This window comes from Eschrichtius robustus, chromosome 8, assembly GCF_028021215.1.
Source record: "Eschrichtius robustus isolate mEscRob2 chromosome 8, mEscRob2.pri, whole genome shotgun sequence".
NCBI classification, from domain to species: Eukaryota; Metazoa; Chordata; class Mammalia; order Artiodactyla; family Eschrichtiidae; genus Eschrichtius; species Eschrichtius robustus.
In genome coordinates this window covers 102,397,175-102,420,434 of record NC_090831.1, presented here as the reverse complement: position 1 = coordinate 102,420,434, position 23,260 = coordinate 102,397,175, and positions in this window count along the sequence as shown.

Below are 23,260 nucleotides of genomic sequence, written 5' to 3'. Positions count from 1 at the left end.
GTACTAATTTCCAAATGTACAAAACAAATAGATTAGGGGTGTGGTGGGTCAGTTATTGAATAAGAAGAAACTTTTCCTTACTCTGAAGCAAGTATTTGCTGTAGATTCCATTCATTCATTTTTCTGTGTTCATAATAGTCTTATGAAAACAGTGGCACTCCTGAGTAAGGTAACATATTAGGTTTTTATCCGCCCCAGTAACTGTGGCGGATTAGATTATTATTTAAAACATTTACATACTGGGCTTAGGACTCAAAGCCCAGTAATTCCCTGCTTTTTAACTTTGGGCTCAGATTATGCCTTGCTTTGTCCAAAGGGTTATCAGCAGACTTGAAATGTGATTGCATTATTGGCCTTGATCTCTTACCTTTCTGCCATTGCCGTACTACCCCCAGGAAGCTGCTGTCCCTTTAGCCTGGGCCCCAGAATGACATGTGTGGAGACCAGAGCTCACCAACAGTGAAGTCTAGCCTTAGGCCAGCCAACCTTCAGCTGACTTGTATACACATGTCTCTTGTAAGTTTGTATGTTCCTGGGTTGTTTGCTATGCAATAATAGCTGACTAATACAATAATAACAACTATTAATTGGACATTTACTGGTTAAATGTGCTATAGACACACATTGTCTCATTTAATTCTTACCTCAAGCCTCTGAGCGAGACAGCATTCAAATTTTGAAACAAGATATAGTTAGTGTCAGAGCCAATACTTGAACCCAACTTTTTATGACTCCAAAGCCAAATGCTCTTAAATGTTTTCAGAATTAAGTTATTCAGTAAAATTAATAGACCAGAATGAGACCCTAAATCTGACCTCCTGACCAAGACCCAGAGGCCGTGTATGATCTGCCCCCCTCCCTTCTCTCATTCCATTTTTTTCCCAGTGTGGCTCTGGCCACTCTTGACATTCCTCCAAACTCTCAAACTTGCTTGGATTTACGCATCTCAAGCCTGTGTATGTGTTTTATTTTCTCTGTTCTTTTATGGCTGGCCATTTCCCACCCTTGGGATTTCAGGAAGATCTACCAGACCACCTTAAGGTAGCCTTCTCTTCGTTACTTTCTCTCTCACCACTGTTTGTTTCCTTCATAGCATCACCACAGTTTGTAATTATTTTATATACTTGCGTTCATTACGTCTCTTTCCCCAAATGCAAGTCCACTAGGCAAAGGCATGCTTGTCTTGCATACTGTGGTATCCAGAGCATCTAGGGCAGTGTGTAGGTGCTCAGTAAATATTTGGAGAATGAACAGATGAGGAATAGGATGGGGACATGGAGAGTAGGTTGGTGAGTGGGGAACTCCAAACCTATGCTGGACATTGTGGAGGGAAACCCTGGGTAGCTAGAGATAGAGTTAGGGTTGAGGGGGGCACAGGACACGAGGGAGGACTGCAGAGATAAGGGGGAAAGTGTCAGAAGCAAATGTTGCCCACTTCACAATTCCACGCGCTGGGGCGCGCGCACACACACATATACATACACACACAGAGAACTTGCACTGGGCTCTCGAGAGACTGTTCCTTGAGATAATTTAAACCAGAATGTATACTATTGAAAACACATAGTAGCATGTGTATGATGTCTTTTTGATTTGAACTGTATCTTTTATTTCCTTAGGGTTAGAGAAAGAGGTTAACATAAGAAACAAAAAGGAGAAATCTCACAGTAATCAATGCAAGGGGAGTTAAGGGTGCCACACCAACCGGGACCTTGGGTGAGCGGTTTCCTCTCCCTGCTGCCCTCACACAGGATCCGGAGAGACTCAAGAGGCCACAACATTGATGAGTCTCACTGGTGATTTTCCATGGGGTGGAAAAGATAACTGTATTGCACAGGCAAGAAAGCCAAGTAAGGTCTTGACAAGATGAAGTGTGACTAGGTTCTGAAAGGGTCGGTTTCATGCTGGAGAAGCACAGCAGGCTGAGGCCTGACTTCTAAATGTGACTGTGGGGTGATGTACAAATGGATCCTCAAGTATTATATTTTAAATTGAACCTCGCTTCTATTACCTAGCTGTATAAGCCATGAATTGTTTATTCCAATATGTTGCAAATTATGATTGATGAGGGTACTAGCTAAGAACAACAGTTTGTTCCTGTTTTTCTCCTCAGAACACAAACTTATTGAATCTATTGAATCTTATTGAATACTTATTGAATGTATTCACTTATTGATCTAACAAATATTACTGAGCTCCTACCATCTTAGGCACTGAAATATGATGGTCCAAGGAGTGGAAGATTTACGAAGGAGCATTGGAGAGTCCATGGGGGGAGCATCTCTTTCTTGCCTTCCTAAAAGAGGGGAAACCTACAGTATTCCACTTTATTTTCCCCTAGAGTGACTTAACAACTGTGGTAACATGATGCAATATAAGAATGGAGTATGTCTGTTTAAACAGAAATAAAGAAGAATGAAAAAGAATATTTTAGGATCTGCTTGTATTTTTGAGTATCAGAAATACATAGAATGAAATACTCATGTGCCAGTTTGTTACCTTGATTTACTCATTTTATTCTCTTAGAACTTAGGAAGTTGGCAAGTCCTAAAGACTTGTACTTGTCAGAAAGTTCTAGCATTCTCAAGTGCACAAGGAGCTCTCATCCTTTGACCCCTCACACATGTGAATCCCACTGCATGAGATGCCTTGCTCTCTTTGCCCGGCATTTTCCTACAGATACATCCCAGGAGGCACCAGGAAGCCTCCTTGGTCTCCCCCAGTCTGGATTAGATGTCCTTCTTCTGTGTTCTATCGTTTCTTGTGCTTATGCCATTCACCTTCAACACAATATTGTATAGTTTATTTGTCTGTGTTGCTTCCTCAGAATATGAACATCTTGAGGGCAGGAATTATGTCTTTGTGCTAGTTACCTAGAGTGTTCTTTATAAAGGTCAGGTGTGAGGATTATATGAGACAGTACATTTAAAGGTACAAGAGGTGGTTGGTATTTAGAAAGATTTCCTATTATTATCTCTCCAACTTGATTTTATAACACTCTGCATCATCTAAAAAGCTTCTCTCAAACTGGTCTTTCAGTCCGGGAGCCCCCAGAGCTCTGATCCACCTCCAGGCCTTTCACATGGCTGCCTCCCTGCCAGGAGTGCTCCCCAGCCCCCCACTTTCCATAGCTGTGTCTTCACCTCTCTCAGCCTCCAGCTAGACTTTGTCTGACTTCTTATATTATAGGTTCCACCTTGTTATTTTCAGTGCAACCCCATGTGTCTCTTGAATTTTGTATCTGGAATCATCTATTGAGATATTAATTTGCATTTTCTTTTTGCTTGTATACGAGAAGCAAAATAATAAGACCTATTGTTTTGCTTTTTAAAATTTTTCTCTCCCAGGTTTTTTGCCTAATTTCCAAGAGGAGATTATGCTAGGTACACCAGAGGGGAGAGAAGAGAGGCTTATGCCTCTGGCAGTGTGTCCTGCTCCAATTTGTCGGCAGTATTTCAGGGACGCTTCAGGGTTCCAGTGTGTCTCTAGGAATGTTGGTCCCTTGGAACCAGACTCATTGCCTCAGCTAAGAGTTCTGAGTTCAAGAGTGGCATGGGAGCGACAGGCTGCCTGCCCATCCAGGACCACATGGGCTCAGTGACCACAGTGACCTCAGCAATCCAATCCCAGCCACGCTGGCTTGAAGATTAAGGTTCCTCCCCATATTCTGGGCCACTGAAAAGCTTCATTGGGGGTTTCTTTGCCCGTAGGGTGGAGGGAGGAAGGGGTGGCCCCTCAAAATGACTGTGATTGAATTTCTACCAGGCTGATAGGTTGGGAGTTCAAAGGTAGGTTTAATTTTGTTTGAAGAAAACAAATGAATCTGACCCTGCAGGCGCACCTGAATATAATTCAGACCTGCTATAATAGCACTTACCATGATTTACAATTATATATTAGGAGTTCTTTTTCACTTGTTTATTGTTTGTCTTACAGACTGTATGTTCTGTGAGAGCAGGAAGGTACTCAAGTAATTCTCTCAAATAAATGTTGAATTAATGAATTTTGCACATAATATGGTAATTGTTCACTTAACTCATCAGCGAAGTATACTTGCTAGAGTGCGAGGTGGAAAGGAGTATCAGGAAAAAATATTCAGAGACAGGGCAATAAGCTTCCTCCAGTTTTTATTCCTATTTATTAGAAGCAGAAATTTAACTAAGGAAAATGCCACCAAATAACCTCTTCCAAAATGTTCCTCAGTGCCTAATATGTAACAGTCATTGTGGCGCGTGGTCTGTGGTAAAAGAACAAAGGAATGGTGGGGAAGTTGGAAGGATAAATAGGACGTGTGCCAGGAGTGACAGAGCAAAAGGGAGAGGGGTGAAAGGGCAAACTGAGGGAAGGATACTCAATAGAGGCCTGAGAAATTGCCCAAGAACATTATAGAAGAACTGAATGAGTGGACTTAAGGAATAATCACCATAAAAAGCATACTCAAGAGTCCAGGAGCCTTGTAGAGGCTGAGTCCGTGTCCACCTTTACTCAGGAGAAAATGGCCCATCATCTGCACTAAGATCTATGCCAGCTGGTTCCCTGGCTGAAGCTGTTGCACCAGCACCTCCCCATAGTCTGGCCAGTGGGAGCCATGCCCACCCTTGCCAGAGACGGGGCTGGGCCTCCATCCAACTCCCCTGTGTGCACACTCACCTGAAGGCCAGATAAAGATGTTGAGAGACCCCCCCAAAATAACAAGATTTTAATGCATCCCTTTTATATAATTCTAATCAAAATACTTTAATGACTCAAACTTATACATATGCTGAATCAAAATATCAGATGTTTTGACTGCAGAATTCTAGATAATTGAATTGAAGCTGAACTTCTCTCTCTTCTTCTACCTTTGCCATGTGACCTTCCTTTGCTTATGCCTTTAGTAGATCCTTAGTCTTCTTATTAGATAATCAGATCACCCAAATACAAATTATACACCAAGGCCCCCAGGAGTCTAAAGAAGAGAACCTGAAAACCAAGCGGGTAGTGAGTGAGGAAGAGCCATACTTGTATTTTTAGGGTTCCTGATCTGAACACTTCTTAGATGCCTGAGCTATAATAGCCCTGGTTCCACAAGTAATTACAAAGAAGGGAAGTAGGCAGTATGTTGAAGCACATATGGAGGGCCTAATCTTTTGGTTGGGCTTAGGGAAGACTTCCCAGAAGAGGCAACATTTTATCTCAAGCAGGCAAGATGAACTGGAAGTGGTCAGGAGTAGGATGAGAATGTGGATGGAATCTTGTTTAGGGGATGTCCTGGGGGTGTGAGGACATCTAGACCTTGCTGTATACCATAATCTATGTGAAGAGTTGATTGTACAAAGATGCAGAATAAGGGTTTCCACTCTCATCAAGAAATCATGCACAAGATAGGGACTTTACAATGCTCAAAACAGAGAGTTAGGGGATATAGGTGACTCCCTGTATTGTTTTTGTTTCTCCTGGATTTGTCAATTGTTCTCAGTTTCACCTGCCTGGATGTTCTCTTCTTTACAAATGATTACAGCACTGAGGCATTCGACTGCTGAAGTTCTGCCATGATACAGTGAGTTATGAGCTGTATCTCTAATGGCAAGATGCCTTTGTGCAGAGTGGTCTCAAAACCAGCCATTATCCTTGGATGATCTGCATTGGGCCACAACAGAACCCTGAAGAGAGGCTGTTGGTGAAGGACCGTAATTTCAACTCAAAGTAAAAACAACTCCAGGAGTAAGGCTTTCCATCAGTTGGATTAGTAGTTTGATCAACAGACAGGGAAAAAATATTTTGTTATTAATTTTAAAAAATCTGAAAACCTACATTTTAATTTTTGATGACAGTCCTAAATACTGGTAGCAGAAGCTACATCTATTAACGCAAGAAGCTACTAAGAAAGCACAAGTCATCCATCTCTGATTTCCCTGTAATGAGCCTGCAACTCCCTCTCTTGGCCCAAAGAAAGCTTTAATTAGGCCCTAGGGCAGCACTGGTTATGGGGAGGAAAACTGCATTTTCCGCCCTATGTTAGCAGTAAAAGTAAGGACAAGAATTGGGGATTGAGACAAAGGCTGACACTCACCAGCTCTCTTTTTTTGTTGTTTTGATGATGGTAAGGTTGGAGTTGGGACAGGATGGAGATGTGGGGAGAGAAAGGCATTTTTCAAAATTCACAAATTACTAGTGAAAATGAAATGGCCTCTTGGCACTCTCTGAAGTGGGCCATTGTATGAGAAAAAAAAAAATCATTCGTTTTCCTTTCACTTTTGGCATTGTACATGAATATCCCTTTAGGTAAATTGTACATGGAGACTCACAGAATTCGTTGCTCTATTCATTCAGTGTGACAGGAATGAAAATGATTCTATAGAAAACAAGGCAGTATGAGTTGGATTATATTTTTTATTGCTCACAACCTAAATTTTTTACGATGACAGGATGACGGTGTCTGTTAACAAATAAGTCCTCATTGTGTGTCGTGTTTAAAGTAACTGGATGGGGATGGAAAGGAAGGGTACTGGAATAAAGATGTAGAACTAGTAAGACTATATGATATCAACCTATCAATGTTTTTACTCTAACTGGAGAGCCCTTGTCAATGTCTTTTTTCAACATCTGGCCTTTACCATCAAGGAGACTTTCAATCTAAAAAGAAAATCCAGAAAGACCAAAAAAAAACAAAGTACAGGAGGAATGTAAAAATAAGATGTATATACATGGATGTTTCCAGACAATGATGCATAGAAACCATTATCATGAATAATGGCAGAAATCTGGACCTCCTAATACTGGTTAGGGAATTCACCTTTTGATTCTTCAGATACTTTGGGCAAGGCTTTCAGTTATAAATAAACACGCATAAACAGCTAACCATGACAAGAACACCAAGGAGTAAATAACAATTAACAATCACTGATTTTAGAGTTAATAATTTGGCATTCTAATTTATATTGGATAATAAAATTAAAGGCAATGTTAAGTTCTGGCCAGCTGTTAAGTGGTTATGTCTTTAAAACCAGTGTGGAAAAGGAGGGCACAGAGTTATTAAGTAGACTATGGAAAACCATTTCCTAAAGATATTACTTCCCATGGCCACACATTCTGGTTTGCAGGGAACAGATTCAGTTTATGACTGCTGTCCCAACATAAATATTAATGGATCCCCTTTAAGTTCCAAAAGTATACCAATTTGGATAAAAAATTATATCTAAAAATGGGTCATCATGACTATTGTGAAGTGGCCTCAATTTGAGGAAGATGAATAATTTTGCATTCAAGCCGAGTTGTATTTATTGAGCAATGACTATAGACTCAGCAATGACGGTGATAATAGTAATGATGATAATAATAACAGCAGTAATTTTAGCAGGTAGTATTTATTTTGTGATTACTATGTTCTGAGTAATATACTGGGCACTTTACATACATTAGCTCATTTAATTTTCACAACAACCTTACAAATACTCTTATTGCCATTATATAGATTAAAAAAAAAAAAAAAAAGAAATGGAAGCACAGAGTGATAAGTAACTTGCCCAACCAAGGTCACACAGATAGTATGTGTTGAACCAGAATGTTCAACAGAAGCATTTTGATTCCAGAGCCTATTTTCCTAACCATTTCTGTTATTAAGACGCTTACTAATACAATAATTCGTTTAGGAAGTATTATGCAAGAATATGAAACAGAAAACATGGGATAATTAATGAGACAAAATGAATAGTATTGTCTATTTTCCAGTGGTTTTTCCATCTGGAACTCAGAGTTATTGTAAGAAGTTTTAAAAAGTTATATAAAATATGTTGTCTATAAGCTAAATAATGTGCTTATATATATTCCTGCTGTATTTTTGTGATTAATAAGTTGTATCTTAAAAGCAGTACAGAATTCAAAGTAGTTTGTTTTCTCAATTCAAAGATATTTTTCTTAAAAACTCTAATTTCAAGTTTATGTGTGGCCGGGAGCAAGGAGGATACCAGTAAATCAATTAAAGTTGGATAAATGAATTTTCCAAACAGCCTCAGATCCCCAGTTGAGGTTGGTGAGAGCTGAGCAAATGTATATATTATTCTATTTTGGGGTTTAATCCTGTCCAGCTGATATATGATTTAACAATAGCACCAGGCGTGGAATGCCGGAATATCAAGTGTGGTGTGCATGTGATACAGCAGTGAGAACAGCATTGGAAGATTCAGCCGTGGAGTAATGTGTCATCCAAATTGAGCCAGTGGAATTGATAAAGAGGAAAAGAATGAAGGATAAGAGGGTTGAAAGGCAAACTCAGAGAGTACCAGTATTAAGAAAAGCTAGGTTAAGGAGTTAACTTGAGGCAACTCAAGTTGGGGAAGCATCAAATTCAGGATGCTGGGTGCTATGAACTGAATGTTTGTGTCCCCCCAAAATTCATATGTTGAAGCCCTGACCTATAATGTGATGGTATTTGGAGGTGGGGCATTTGGGAGGTAATTAAGTCATGAGGGTGGAGCCCTCATGAATGGAATTAGTGCCCTTATAAGAAGAGACATGACAGAGCTGATCCCTCTCTCCACCATGTGAGAATGCAACAAGAAGGTGGCCATCTGCCTGCTAGGAAAGGAGCTCTCACCAGAACTCACCACACTGGCACCCCGATCTCAGCCTTCCCAAGCTTCAGAACTATGAGAAATAAATGACTGTTTTTTAAGTCACCCAGTCTATGGTATTTTGTTATAGCAGGCCAAGCTGACTTAGATGCAGTGTTTAGCTGGGGTGTCAAATGGCTGATGTGGCATGGAGATGAAGAACTTCATCTGCATAAAAGAATTAAGAATGATTACTTCATACATGTAGTGAGGATTAAGTGAGGTTATGTATGTAAGTGTTCAAAACAGTATCAGCACATAGTAAATGTTTACTGAGTGGTTGTTCAACAAATGCTACTGAGGAATGTGACTCATGTTGATATTAGGGTGTTAAATCATCATGGAATTTGGGGATGTGAAGGCACGTTTGGAAAGGTAAAGAAGAAAAACATAAATGAGTAGCTGAAGACATCTAGAAAAGAAAAGTGAGTCTAGCAGAACAAGCACGAGACAGTAGATGGTGGTGGTAGTAGTGATTGTGAAAGGAGAATTTAAAGGTTGCTTGAAAAGGAGAGTAAAGTCCTCCAAAGCACTCACAAAATCCTTGGGAAGTTTGCTTCCTTCTTTTATACTATTGCTGCAATTCACTTTTCCAGAACTGCTTTAGGTAATACATTCATCCTTTTAAAGCCAAGTTTTATGCATGTTGAATTATATATACTAAAAGGTAAACAGTGGGAGCATTTATAATAAGTTCAAAGAATGAATAAATGAAGGTATTTTTGTGCATTTACATTCCTCATCGTTTTGTGAATGTTTTGTGATCATTCTCTACTCTGTTTGCCATAGGATGTGGTGAACGTTCTTAATTTTTATCGTCAGAATGATGAAAGAGTTTCATATCACAGGTGTTGACAGCAAACAAATCTGTGGCTTCAGAAAAGGAAGTTCCGGTCTGAAGACAAATGAATGTTTACAGAAGCAGAATAGATATTTCAAGGATATTACTCTCAAATTTATAGGGAGAACAGTACATGTCATGTTCTGCAGCCCAGGTTTAGGACATTTGAGATGAGAAACGTTTTCCATTTTGATTTCAACAAGAGCATTAATTGTTCTCCTCTTGCATTGTGTCTGGTGCAACAGTACAATCCTTGTTCCCTTAATTAGATTTCGGAGGATTCAAAAAGAGCTCACTCCTGATCTGAATTGTTTCCCTTGGTGACATTATTGAGTTTTAGTTCAGCATGGAGGCGAAAACCATCAACTAAGCAGCAAGTTTATAGAGCATCCCTACTATGCAGTCGGCTTTGTGTTAGGTGCTCTCTAAGAGCCTACAATTGAATTGAGGAGGCAAAACCTACACATATGAAATAATAAGGGAACAACAAAGGCCAAACTGGGTGGAGCTCACTTTCAGTGCAATAGAAACTCAGAGAAAGGAGAGATCAGTGTGGGCTAAATAGCCAAAGGTTTTCAAATTATTATTATCAATGACTATCATTATAGCAACAATGGTCAGCATTTATTGATCATTAAGTGCTCACCATATGTCAGGTACTATGCAAAGTACTCTGTGTGCCTTCTCTGATTTAATCCTCACAACAACCCTTTTTATTATTCCCACTTAAAAGAAAAAACAACATACTCTTATTATTCACATTCTATACATGCGGATACTGAATCTTAAGATGGTTATATAAATTCAACCATAGTCACAGAGTTAGCAATGCCAGAATTCATACTAGAATGCAAATTTGTCTCACCGCAAACCAGTATGCACATTGCCATTTTTTGTAGCAGGATGAAGTCCATGAAGTCAGTCTTAAAAAACATATGAAGATTCCAAAAGTCAGAAGAGAATAAGGGAGGGCATTTCAATAGGAAGAATAGCATACACACACACCTAGAGACAAGAAGAAGCATGAGGTCTGTAAGGAGCAGTGGGAAAGAGCATGTCCAGAGTAGAAAGTTAGTGGCATAAAGGATTGTAAAAGCTGAGCGGCTCTGCTTTGCATAACATTGTGCTGGGAATCTACACAAACCAAGGTGTGGAACTTGAAGTGGGTCAGACAGGAGACAGGTGGTATTATTCAAAAAATTAGAATAATATTAGATAGCAAAGGCTTTACATCAAATTAGATGACCAAGAGGCTCAGGTCCACAAGAATCAGAATAACAAAACAAGAATAGATCGGGTAGGTCATGCATTCATTCATACTTTCCTTTCATCCATGTTGTACCTGAGCATCCACTGCATTCAAAACATTACAGACACTGTGGAAATTAAGGAGATGATAAAGACAGGCTTTCTTCCCGTAAGTAGTTTGCAGTCTAGACAGGGGTGTCTTGAGCTGGAGTTGTTAAAGTATATAAGAATCAGGAGAAAATGGAGTGGGAGCAGATCTGTGAAGGAAGACTGACACATTCTGATTGGACTGAAGGCTCAGTCAGAGGAATAATTTATTCATTTATTGATTTAGTAACTATTTTTTGAGCACATACCTCATGCTAGGTGTTGGGGAAAATAGAGAGTCCTCGTTAAATTTAGACGTGGATAAAAGATAGACTTTAATAAGATGACCTCCCAGACAAGTGTAAAGCCAGGGAACGCCTCCCTGAGGAAATGAATTGAGATTGAGGTTCTCCTGGCAACTAGCCCCCCTCCTCAGGGCCAAACTGGGTAGAGCTCACTCTCAGTGCAATAGAAACTCAGAGAAAGTCAGGGGATTTCCAAAAGTCACCTCATTAGCATAACAAAAGACATTTGTCACTGTCCTCACTTAGGAGATCCCAAGGGTTTTAGGAGCTCAGTGCCAGAAACCAGGAGGGAGACCAAGTATATATTTCTTATCATAAATCACAACATCATAGGACTTTTTGCTCACCACTACAACACACCATAGTAACTCTGTGCCCCCGTGGCACCCTTTACCTCTGCACCATGGGTTATACAGCTGTGAATACCTACTGTGTGCAAGAGCCAAACTTGGAAACAATGATATTGGAAAACAGGGAAGGAATTCCATGGGGCAAAGGCAGTGAGACTTGGCTCCAGAGTCTGGGAAGCAGCAGGCAGTGAAGTAGAGGAGGCCTCTTTCTCCTCATGGCAAGTGGGGAGCCATGTGAAGGCAAGTAAGTAGTGAGAACAAAGACCAGATTGGGGGTGAGGGGGGAATAAATAAATAGAAATGCAGAAAAAAGAGACAGCAAAAATTACTCTCTTGAGAACTTTAGAGATAAAAGGGTTGGGAGCAATGGAATGTTGATTTTAAAGGTTAGCTTAATGTTTGGGAGACATGGGGGTGAATTAAACACGTATGTAACTAGATAGAGATTGAAAATACTGGAAAGGGGGGGATTAACCCCCGAGACCAAGACCAGTGGTGAAGGTGTTTGCTCTAGAAAGGAGAACGGATGTGTCTCCCACTAACATTAAAGGGGAAGAGCGTAAAGATGGAGATAGACATTTTTGAAGTGAAGGATCAGGAATCTTTATCTTCTCGATATAACTCTAATATTGATTTCCTGAAACTGTGCTTTATGGATACAGTGTCTCACTACATATCACTCTACTAAGAACAATAAACAACTCATCTGCAAAGAGATTATACAATGAAATACAAATAAAACACCAAAAATGGACTTTCTTCTCATGTTGAGATATTGTTCCATCAAACATCCCCTCTTGCCTCTAAATATTCTCCTTTGCATCCTTTCCTCCCTGTAAAGGCCTTCTATACAAATAAATAAGTCATCTAAAACCCTGTACTCCCCTTCTTTCCTACTTCTCAGAGATAACCATCTCATTGGCTCCATTGGCTCATCTTCCACTTACCCTTCAACCTACCTCAGTCTGATTTCCATGCCCACATCCCCAGGAAAGTGCTCTCACATGAGATCCATCATGACCTCCATCCAAGGACACATTCAAGAACTAATCCTTTTGTAGCTCACTCTATCCTTGACCCCATTCTCTCTCTATGCTTCTTCTCCAATCTCTGATGTATCTATCACCGTCTCTTTCACATGTTCTTACCCCATCTGACTGTCTGACAAAAGCCAGTGTTCCCTGGAGTCCTGTTGTATGATGCAATCTGAAACATTCTGCATATATTACGAACACAATCTAAAAGAAACAAGCTTGAAGAAGAGACTGAAATGGTCAGGAAATAAATGCTGATGAAGAGAGGGTAGTGTTGGAATGATGGCAATTCTGAGACCTTTAAGGCGAATAAGGTAGATTTAAACTGAATGGAAACTAAAAGTGTTAAATAAGACATAGGGAAGCAGGCTAATCCTCACGGTCACTGTTTGGCTGAACAGGAGACTGCGGACAAGGCTGTAGAATCTCAGCTCTGCTCAGGTTGGATCAGAAGACCTGATCAGGTTTCCTGGCCCACTCAGGCTCTTGCCACAGTGGTCAGTAGGGGCCCCGAACTCGCCCTAGTAGTGAGGTTTTTTTGGATGATGGACTCCTGCGAGAATCTGATGAAAGTTATGTTCTGTCTTCCTAGGGAAACTCATACATGTGCTCTAGATGTGAATTCAAGAAGTTCATGGGTCCCTACTCTAAATTATGGAAAGCTCCAAGTTTTGCAAGCAGGTAGAACACCCCAACCATTAACCTATTTGTTTGTCCTTTGACCAGAAGCCTTCACTAAGTAAATCAGTATTGTTCTTGGCAATCAAGTTTTAGAAAAACTGAACGTTATTCTTTTTTATGTTTTCCAAATACTATCCTGTTCAGCTGCTCTACACTTACTGCTAAAAAGAAAACACAATGGTTGTTCTACTGGCATATGTTTGCCTTTTTTGTCTGAAATTTTTACATGTGACGGCATCAATTCACAGTAGTTCAATCCAGTTTCTCTCTTGCAACCAAGTACTTTTGGAATGCTCTCCATATGACTGAGATACTGTTATAAATCCAAGAGGGAAAAAAGCATCTTGAGTTTTGTCAACAAAAGGTTTCTATAGATTTTTCTCACTCAGTGGAGAATCCCTTGGTGTAATACTTAAAAGTCGTTGTCTTTATTAAAGCATTCCCTCAACACCCATATCTGACATAAAAGTGGTCTGGTGTTGACATGTGCTTACTTCTAACCCCATGGTCTACATTCATCTAACCCATTCATTCAAAGATCTTTTTTTGAGGACTCAGTGAAATACTCAGTTCTATGCTAGATCCAGAGAATAGTACAATGAATAAGACAAAGTCTTAGTTCAAATTCTTATTTCAAAGGCCTGAGCCTCTTGGCAGAGATAGACATATCAACAGATGATAAAGATATGTTGTAATAATCAGTGGTCCTCAACCCTGACTTCATAATAGGATCACCAGAGAGAACTTTCAGGAAATGATGATGCTTGTCTCTGACCAAGAGGTACTGGTTTAATCGTTCTGAGATAATGCCTGAACATCAGTATTTTTTAACAACACCCATGTAAACCTAGTAGCATCTAGATGAGGAAAATATAAGGTACTGTGGAAACATTTAGGAGTTACCTAGGACCTAGAATGAATGTCTGAATTGATTCACTCAGTGAAGAAGGAATATCTAATTGAAGCAGGGAGAAGGCTCTCCCAACCAGATGCATCAGTATCTGCAAAAACATGAAAGTGGGAGGGCACATGATGGGTTTATTTATTCCTTTGCTCACCAAATACTTACTGAGTGCCTTCCTTAGAGCAGGCACTATCCAAAGGCCCAAGAGCTAGGTCACGGTAACTAGACAAATCACTCCTGCTCTTATAAAAATTATAGTAGGATAGTAAATATTGACAGCATACCATTAACTGTAGAAATGATTGTTAAATTGCTGTTCTGAGAAATACCACAAAGCAGAAGCACAGGAACTATGAGGGTAGTTGGAATAGATCCCACTCACTTTGGGGAAGCTAGGAAGGTTTACCTGAAGAATTGTTACTTAGGCTGAAATTTGAAGAAGTAGTCAGCAGAAGCAAGAATGCAATGCAGAGAATTGCTGGCAGAATAGCTGTGAAAAGCCCTGATGTGGATGCGTGGTCAGTGGGTGGTCAAAGCACAGTGAGTTAGGGGAGAGTGATGGCGGGTGAAGAAGGAGAACGTTCCCTCAGTGTGGCCAGACAACCCAGGACCTTGTGGACCACGCTGGGTCCTGAGTGCATCACATCCCTTCTGTTCCTGTACTGCATCAGCAACACATCGGTTTGTGCATGTCTTGGAGATTATCAAAACGTTTGCCAATGTCCTCAAGACAGTCCTGTCTCTTCGTTCATGTCCAGAGACGCTAATTGACTTGCCCAAGTTTGCATAGTTTAAAATTAATCCTAAGAACCAAGGTTAGAACTCAAGGCTGGTGACTCTAAACCTGAGCCCCTTTCCATCACATCACAGAGAACATTTCATTAGATGATATATTGTATGCAGCTAAGTAAAGTTCTGATAAATCTAGAATCACTTGTCTAAGTTTTATGACAGTACAAAGATGTCAGGAGCACTTTGTGGTTTGTTGTTTGTTTTTGTGAGAATAATGGAATCAAAAGATGGAAAGGCAGAATTTTCAGGCCATATAGTGGTAGCTAGGGAGAACTGTCTAGATGAAAGGAAGCTATGAAGATAGATCTTTGTTCAGAGCCGGAGGGACCTCATTTACGCAGTAACTGCTTCTAAGAGGAAATGAACACCTACACTCCCTAGGACTAAATGTAAAGAAAAGAGAGGCTTCTCACTACCCAAATTCCACTGAAGTAAAGAAAAGAGCTTTAGTTTGTCAAACAAAGGTTCCAAGGAACCTGTGGGAGCTCTGAGAAAGCAGCCAACATAACGGGAAGGTCTTTGCCCTGCTCTAAGACCTCACTCTCCGTGTATCCAGCCGAGAGGAAAGCTGTGTCTGCCAAAGTTGCCTCCACGTGGCTCACCCAGGAGCATGTTCACTGGCCGCCATTTTGCTGGTGGGCCCAGATCAGAGCCGCCACTTCCCCACGGTGACACCCCCACGGAATCTACAGAGTGCCTGCCCGAGTAGGAAAGATTCGTGGTAGACATGAGACAGATAGCAATTTATCCTTCTTGTCACTTTTCCTAGTAGTCCAGACCAGATAGATTGTAGCAGCTATCACCACAAAATGATTCAGAGAGAAATATTCCCTATAGATATGAAATTGGGACACATACTATGTATTTAAATAAGTAAACCACTAACTAGATAGAACTAAATGCCAGGAAAAGGAGCATCTGATGACCTGCTGAAAATGTAAGTTCTTTCATATTTTTCTCCCTCTGTATCCTGAATTTACAATAATATAGTACATACATATTTCAGAGGATAGAAGCCAAATTGTTTTGAATTTGGGCGAGCATCTCAATTCCTTGAACACAATCGAGGGTTTTATAAATTCATGATTATCTCATTTGCTCAGTATTATTGAAAAACAAAATATCAAAAAGTGAATTTCTATATCACTAAAAGCAAAAACTTTAAATGTCAAAATGTATATTCCCCTATTTTCACATTTCCCACCCTTTAGTATATTTTCCCTGTCCCTCAAGGCAGGCTCCCCATGGCCCTTTATTTCTCAGATCCCTTATCCAGTCTATCTTCTGGTTGAATAGATTCCACCTTCTAAAAGTTCACATGTTTAGTTTTGATTCCTCTTTTCCCTTCCCACTGTTGGCATCAGAGTTTATTACATATCACCTGAATTATTGCAAAATGTTTTGAACACTTCTCAGGGTTGCCTGCTTCCAACCCATCGTTAACTCTATTGCCAGATGAGGTGCCATCTGTCATGACAACCCAGCACCTTGGGGCCATGCTTACTATGCTTGGTGAATTTCCAACATTATGGAATCCACTTCCTAAGGTGGAAGTCAGAAATCAACCTTTCTGGCTGCTTGGTAGCCAAGGCACAGGCGTGAGCCCCGGGCTCTGTGAATTAGGCTCACCCATGCCACACATTTGGATTCCAAAGTAGGTAAATGGAGCAAGAGGCTCCGTGTGAATCCCATTTCACTGGCAAATGTTGTGGCCGGAAGTCTGCAGCATCCCGTGGCAGCAGCGTCTCAGGTGGCCATCTCGTGGGGAGCCAGTCCTGAGTGCGATGCAGGGTGTCATTCTTCAAAGTACCTTTGAGCCTAGTTTTCTTCAGCTCTCCCAGGGGTTCCATGCATCATCCAGTACTGTCAGTAAAGTCAGCTGATTCTTCTTGCCTCTAATGACCCCAGAGTAATCTTTCCGAAAAAATAAACCTGATCATTTCATCCCCCTACTTAAACTTCTTCTGGGCTCCCTACAGCCTGCAGAATAGAGTCCAGACTCTTTAACCTGGCATTCAAGGTCCATCACCATTTAGGTTCCATCCACTTCTCCATCCTCTTGCCCTTCAATTCTTCCTGCACAGACACTATGATCCAGGCACCCCAAACAACATGCAGGACCCTCTATGTGCCATCGTTTTTAGTACTATCCCCTTTGCTTGGGATGCCCCAACTCTACCTCTGTCTGTCCAGGGAACACCACTGTACACATTGCAGAAATGATTTGTGTGGACAGTCCTCACCCATCCAGACTGCATGTCTCTCCACGACAAAAACTATATGCTATTCATCCTCATATCCCCACTCCTAGCACAATCCCTGTACTTGATATGAACTTTATACATGGTAAATGAATAGATGAATGAATGAGTGAATTTACCTAGTCTTTTTAATTCACCAGCGTCACCTCTTTCAGTACCCCACTCACACCCTGACTACTCCAGCCAAGTGCTTCCTTAAGCCTCTCTAATACCAAGGGGACCTGACATCACTATTCCTTGGAGTCAGCAAACTCCTTCCTCCAGATGTTCTTTGGAAACATTTACGTAGTTAACAAGGCTGCTTCAGTTATCTCCTTCTTACGAAGCATTTCTGTCCTCCCTCCTTATCCCCCAGTATGTTTGATCACTCCCTCTTTCGATCAGTCTCTAAAATAGTTTCTTGCCTTTGTTCACACAGTCTGTTTTTCTTTACTATGCAGCATGTGACCATGTCCTCTTTATCTATCTATCTCCAGCACTGACCAAAATACCTGGTAAATGAAAGAAGCTTAATAAAAGTATGATAAATTCCTTGAATTTTGCTACCACATGTTTTCAAGTGAAAAAGAGCATTTTGGCCTTTCTTTCCTTTTTTTTTGGTCTTCTGACATCTCTTTATTTCCTCTTGCCCCTTCTCTACTTATTCTTTCACTAAAAGGAAATGTTTCCAAAGAAAGTGCGATTTAATATTTAGTTTTAGGGATGGATTTACTTTACGGATGGATGGATGGATAGATAGATAGATAGATAGGTAGATAGACTGACAGGATAACATAATAGAAAAAAAGTCAAGCTACTTTAAAAATTACAAGGGGCTAAAAGGAGAAATTAAAACAAGCAGTTGAGAAATGAGACGTAATGAGAGAATTCAACCAGTTAAAATGTCTTAAAAATGGAAGCCCCTCTTATAATTCATCCTGAATGTTGTAGCCAGAGTTGATATTCTTAAATTCTTATCTTCTTAAGATATTTTTATGCTTCAAATCTTCCAGAGCCCCAAATCTTAGCATAACCTGTAGAGTCTAAGTGTAACCTGACTCTGCCTTTCTTCGAGCCTGGAGAGCTGTTAAGGGGAGGAGCCTTTTAAGGCAAGGGTAGCAAGCACATAGAGGCTGTTTTTATTGCTGACTATGCCCTATAAGCAAGATATTTGGGATCTGACTAAAGGACCATGAGAATTGGAATAATGGAAAAGGAAGGGGAGCTGTTGGTAGAGATGGAAACAAACAATCCTATTAGCCACACACGGAAAGTGAGAGAAGGTATGGGTGAAATGTAGCCACCAAAGAGCTGGATGGGAAGGAACCCAAACTGAAATATGAGTTCAGTATTTTGCAGAACTTTGTGGTGAATGGCCATCTACTTGGTCATTGGTGAAAGGGAAAGAAGTAAAGGCTCGCAGCCACTTGAAGACTTTCAACAGACCTCAGAGGAGGTCACCCTGGAAGGCAGTGGACAGAGAGCTGAGAGAGAGCAGAGAGTCATCTGTTGTTAGGAGGCAGTTACAGTCCTAACAGCAGATAAGATGAACTAAGGAATGCCACCAGAGGAAAGGAGGAAGCTGAAAAGTGCGTTAGAAATGACAGGAAATAACACAAATAAGATGAAGTTAAAGCAACAGAAATGCACACAACAGATACAGGGTTTCTTTGGTTTTTTGTTTTTGCCTGTCTACTAACTGCTTCTGATTTTATTTGTTTGTTTTTCCCAATAACTATTTTTTTAACGTCTTATTTGGAGTATAATTGCTTTACAATGGTGTGTTAGTTTCTGCTGTATAACAAAGTGAATCAGCTATATGTATACATTTATCCCCATATAACCTCCCTCTTGCATCTCCCTCCCACACTCCCTATCCCACCCCTCTAGGTGGACACAAAGCACAGAGCTGATCTCCCTGTGCTATGCAGCTGCTTCCCACTAGCTATCTATTTTACATTTGGTAGTGTATATATGTCCACGCCACTCTCTCACTTCGTCCCAGCTTCCCCTTCCCCCTCCCCGTGTCCTCAAGTCCATTCTCTACATCTGTGTCTTTATTCCTGTCCTGCCCCTAGGTTCTTCAGAACCTTCTTTGTTTTTCTTTAGATTCCATATATATGTGTTAGCATACAGTATTTGTTTTTCTCTTTCTGATTTACTTCACTCTGTATGACAGATTCTAGGTCCATCCACCTCACTACAAATAACTCAATTTTGTTTCTTTTTATGGCTGAGTAATATTCCATTGTATATATGTGCCACATCTTCTTTATCCATTCATCTGTCGATGGACACTTAGGTTGCTTCCATGTCCTGGCTGTTGTAAATACAGCTGCAATGAACATTGTGGTATATGACTCTTTTTGAATTATGGTTTTCTCAGGGTTTATGCCCAGTAGTGGGGTTGCTGAGTCATATGGTAGTTCTATTATTATAAGGAACCTCCATACTGTTGTCCATAGTGGCTGTATCAATTTACATTCCCACCAACAGTACAAGAGGGTTCCCTTTTCTCCACACCCTCTCCAGCATTTATTGTTTCTAGATATTTTGATGATGGCCATTCTGACTGGTGTGAGGTGATACCTCATTGTAGTTTTGATTTGCATTTCTCTAATGATTAGTGATGTTGAGCATCCTTTCATGTGTTTGTTGGCAAGCTATATATCTTCTTTGGAGAAATGTCTGTTTAGGTCTTCTGCCCATTTTTGGATTGGGTTGTTTGTTTTTTTGATATTGAGCTCCATGAGCTGCTTGTACATTTTGGAGATTAATCCTTTGTGAGTTGCTTCATTTGCAAATATTTTCTCCCATTCTGAGGGTTGTCTTTTCGTCTTGTTTGTGGTTTCCTTTGCTGTGCAAAAGCTTTTAAGTTTCATTAGGTCCCATTTGTTTATTTTTGTTTTTATTTCCATTTCTCTAGGAGGTGGGTCAAAAAGAATCTTGCTGTGATTTATGTCGTAGAGTGTTCTGCCTATGTTTTCCTCTAAGAGTTTTATAGTGTCTGGCCTTACATTTAGGTCTTTAATCCATTTTGAGTTTATTTTTGTGTATGGTGTTAGGGAGTGTTCTAATTTCATTCTTTTACATGCAGCTCTCCAGTTTTCAAAGCACCACTTATTGAGGAGGCTGTCTTTTATCCATTGTATATTCTTGCCTCCTTTATGAAAGATAAGGTGACCATATGTGCGTGGGTTTATGTCTGGGCTTTCTGTCCTGTTCCATTGATCTATATTTCTGTTTTTGTGCCAGTACCATACTGTCTTGCTGACTGTAGCTTTGTAGTGTAGTCTGAAGTCAGGGAGCCTGATTCCCCCAGCTCCATTTTTCGTTCTCAAGATTGCTTTGGCTATTCGGGGTCTTTTGTGTTTCCATACAAATTGTGAAATTTTTTGTTCTAGTTCTGTGAAAAATGCCATTGGTAGTTTGATAGGGATTGCATTGAATCTGTAGATTGCTTTGGGGAGTACAGTCAAATTCACAATGTTGATTCTTCCAATCCAAGAACAATCTCCATCTGTTTGAATCATCTTTAATTTCTTTCATCAGTGTCTTATAGTTTTCTGCATACAGGTCTTTTGTCTCCTTAGTAGGTTTATTCCTAGGTATTTTAGTCTTTTTGTTGCAATGGTAAGTGGGAGTGTTTCCTTAATTTCTCTTTCAGATTTTTCATCATTAGTGTATAGGAATGCAAGAGATTTCTGTGCATTAATTTTGTATCCTGCTACTTTACCAAATTCATTGATTAGCTCTAGTAGTTTTCTGGTAGCATCTTTAGGATTCTCTATGTATTGATTTGAGTCTTCTCCCTTTTTTTCTTGATGTGTCTGGCTAATGGTTTATCAATTTTGTTTATCTTCTCAAAGAACCAGCTTTTAGTTTTATTGATCTTTGCTATTGTTTCCTTCATTTCTTTTTCATTTATTTCTGATCTGATCTTTATGAATTCTTTCCTTCTGCTAACTTTGGGGTTTTTTTGTTCTTCTTTCTCTAATTGCTTTAGGTGTAAGGTTAGGTTGTTTATTTGAGATGTTTCTTGTTTCTTGAGGTAGGAATGTATTGCTATAAACTTCCCTCTTAGTACTGCTTTTGCTGCGTCCCATAGGTTTTGGGTCATCGTGTTTTCATTGTCATTTGTTTCTAGGTATATTTTGATTTCCTCACTGAAATCTTCAGTGATCTCTTGGTTATTTAGTAGTGTATTGTTTAGCCTCCATGTGTTTGTATTTTTCACAGTTTTTTTCTGTAATTGATATCTAGTCTCATAGCGTTGTGGTTGGAAAAGATACTTGATACGATTTCAATTTTCTTAAATTTACCAAGGCTTGATTTGTGACCCATGATATGGTGTAACCTGGAGAATGTTCCATGAGCACTTGAGAAGAAAGTGTATTCTGTTGTTTTTGGATGGAATGTCCTATACATATCAATTAAGTCCATCTTGTTTAATGTATCATTTAAAGCTTGTGTTTCCTTTTTTATTTTCATTTTGGGTGATATGCCCTTTGGTGAAAGTGGGGTGTTAAAGTCCCCTACTATGATTGTGTTACTGTCGATTTCCCCTTTTATGGCTGTTAGCATTTGCCTTATGTATTGAGGTGCTCCTATGTTGGGTGCATAAATACTTACAATTGTTATATCTTCTTCTTGGATTGATCCCTTGATCATTATGTAGTGTCCTTCTTTGTCTCTTGTAATAGTCTTTAGTTTAAAGTCTATTTTGTCTGATATGAGAATTGCTACTCCAGCTTTCTTTTGATTTCCATTTGCATGGAATATCTTTTTCCATACCCTCACTTTCAGTCTGTATGTGTCCTTAGGTCTGAAGTGGGTCTCTTGTAGAAAGCATATATATGGGTCTTATTTTTGTATCCATTCAGCCAGTCTCGGCCTTTTGGTTGGAGCATTTAATCCACTTACATTTAAGGTAGTTATCGATATGTATGTTCTTATTACCATTTTCTTAATTGTTTTGGGTTTGTTATTGTAGGTCTTTTCCTTCTCTTGTGTTTCCTGCCTAGAGAAGTTCCTTTAGCATTTCTTCTAAAGCTGGTTTGGTAGTGCTGAATTCTCTTAGCTTTTGCTTGTCTGTAAAGATTTTAATTTCTCCGTCGACCCTGATTGAGATCCTTGCTGGGTAGAGTAATCTTGGTTGTAGGTTTTTCCCTTTCATCACTTTAAATATGTCCTGCCACTCCCTTCTGGCTTGCAGAGTTTCTGCTGAAAGATCAGATGTTAACCTTATGGGGAGTCCCTTGTATGTTACTTGTTGCTTTCCCCTTGCTGCTTTTAATAGTTTTTCTTTGTATTTAACTTTTGATAGTTTGATTAATATGTGTCTTGGCGTATTTCTCCTTGGATTTATCCTGTATGGAAATGTCTGCGCTTCCTGGAATTGATTAACTATTTCCTTTCCCATGTTAGGGAAGTTATTAACTATAATCTCTTCAAATATTTTCTCAGTCCCTTTCTTTTTCTCTTCTTCTTCTGGGACCCCTATAATTTGAATGTTGATGCGTTTAATGTTGTCCCAGAGGTCTCTGAGACTGTCCTCAATTCTTTTCATTCTTTTTTCTTTATTCTGCTCTGCAGTAGTTATTTCCACTGTTTTATCTTCCAGGTCACTTATCTGTCCTTCTGCCTCAGTTATTCTGCTATTGATTCCTTCTAGAGAATTTTAAATTTCATTTATTGTGTTGTTCATCATTGTTTGTTTGCTCTTTAGTTCTTCTAGATCCTTGTTAAACATTTCTTGTATTTTCTCCATTCTATTTCCAAGATTTTGGATATCTTTACTATCATTATTCTGAATTCTTTTTCAGGTAGACTGCCTCTTTCCTCTTCATTTTTTTGGTCTGGTGGGTTTTTACCTTGCTCCTTCATCTGCTGTGTATTTCTCTGTCTTCTCATTTTGCTTAACTTACGATGTTTGGGGTCTCCTTTTTGCAGGCTGCAGGTTTGTAGTTCGCATTGTTTTTGGTGTCTGCCTGCAGTGGCTAAGGTTGGTTCAGTGAGTTGTGTAGGCTTCCTGGTGGAGGGGCCTGGTGCCTGTGTTCTGGTGGATGAGGCTGGATCTTGTCTTTCTGGTGGGCAGGACCACGTCCAGTGGTGTGTTTTGGGGTGTCTGTGAACTTATGATTTTAGGCAGCCTCTCTGCTAATGAATGGGGTTGTGTTCCTGTCTT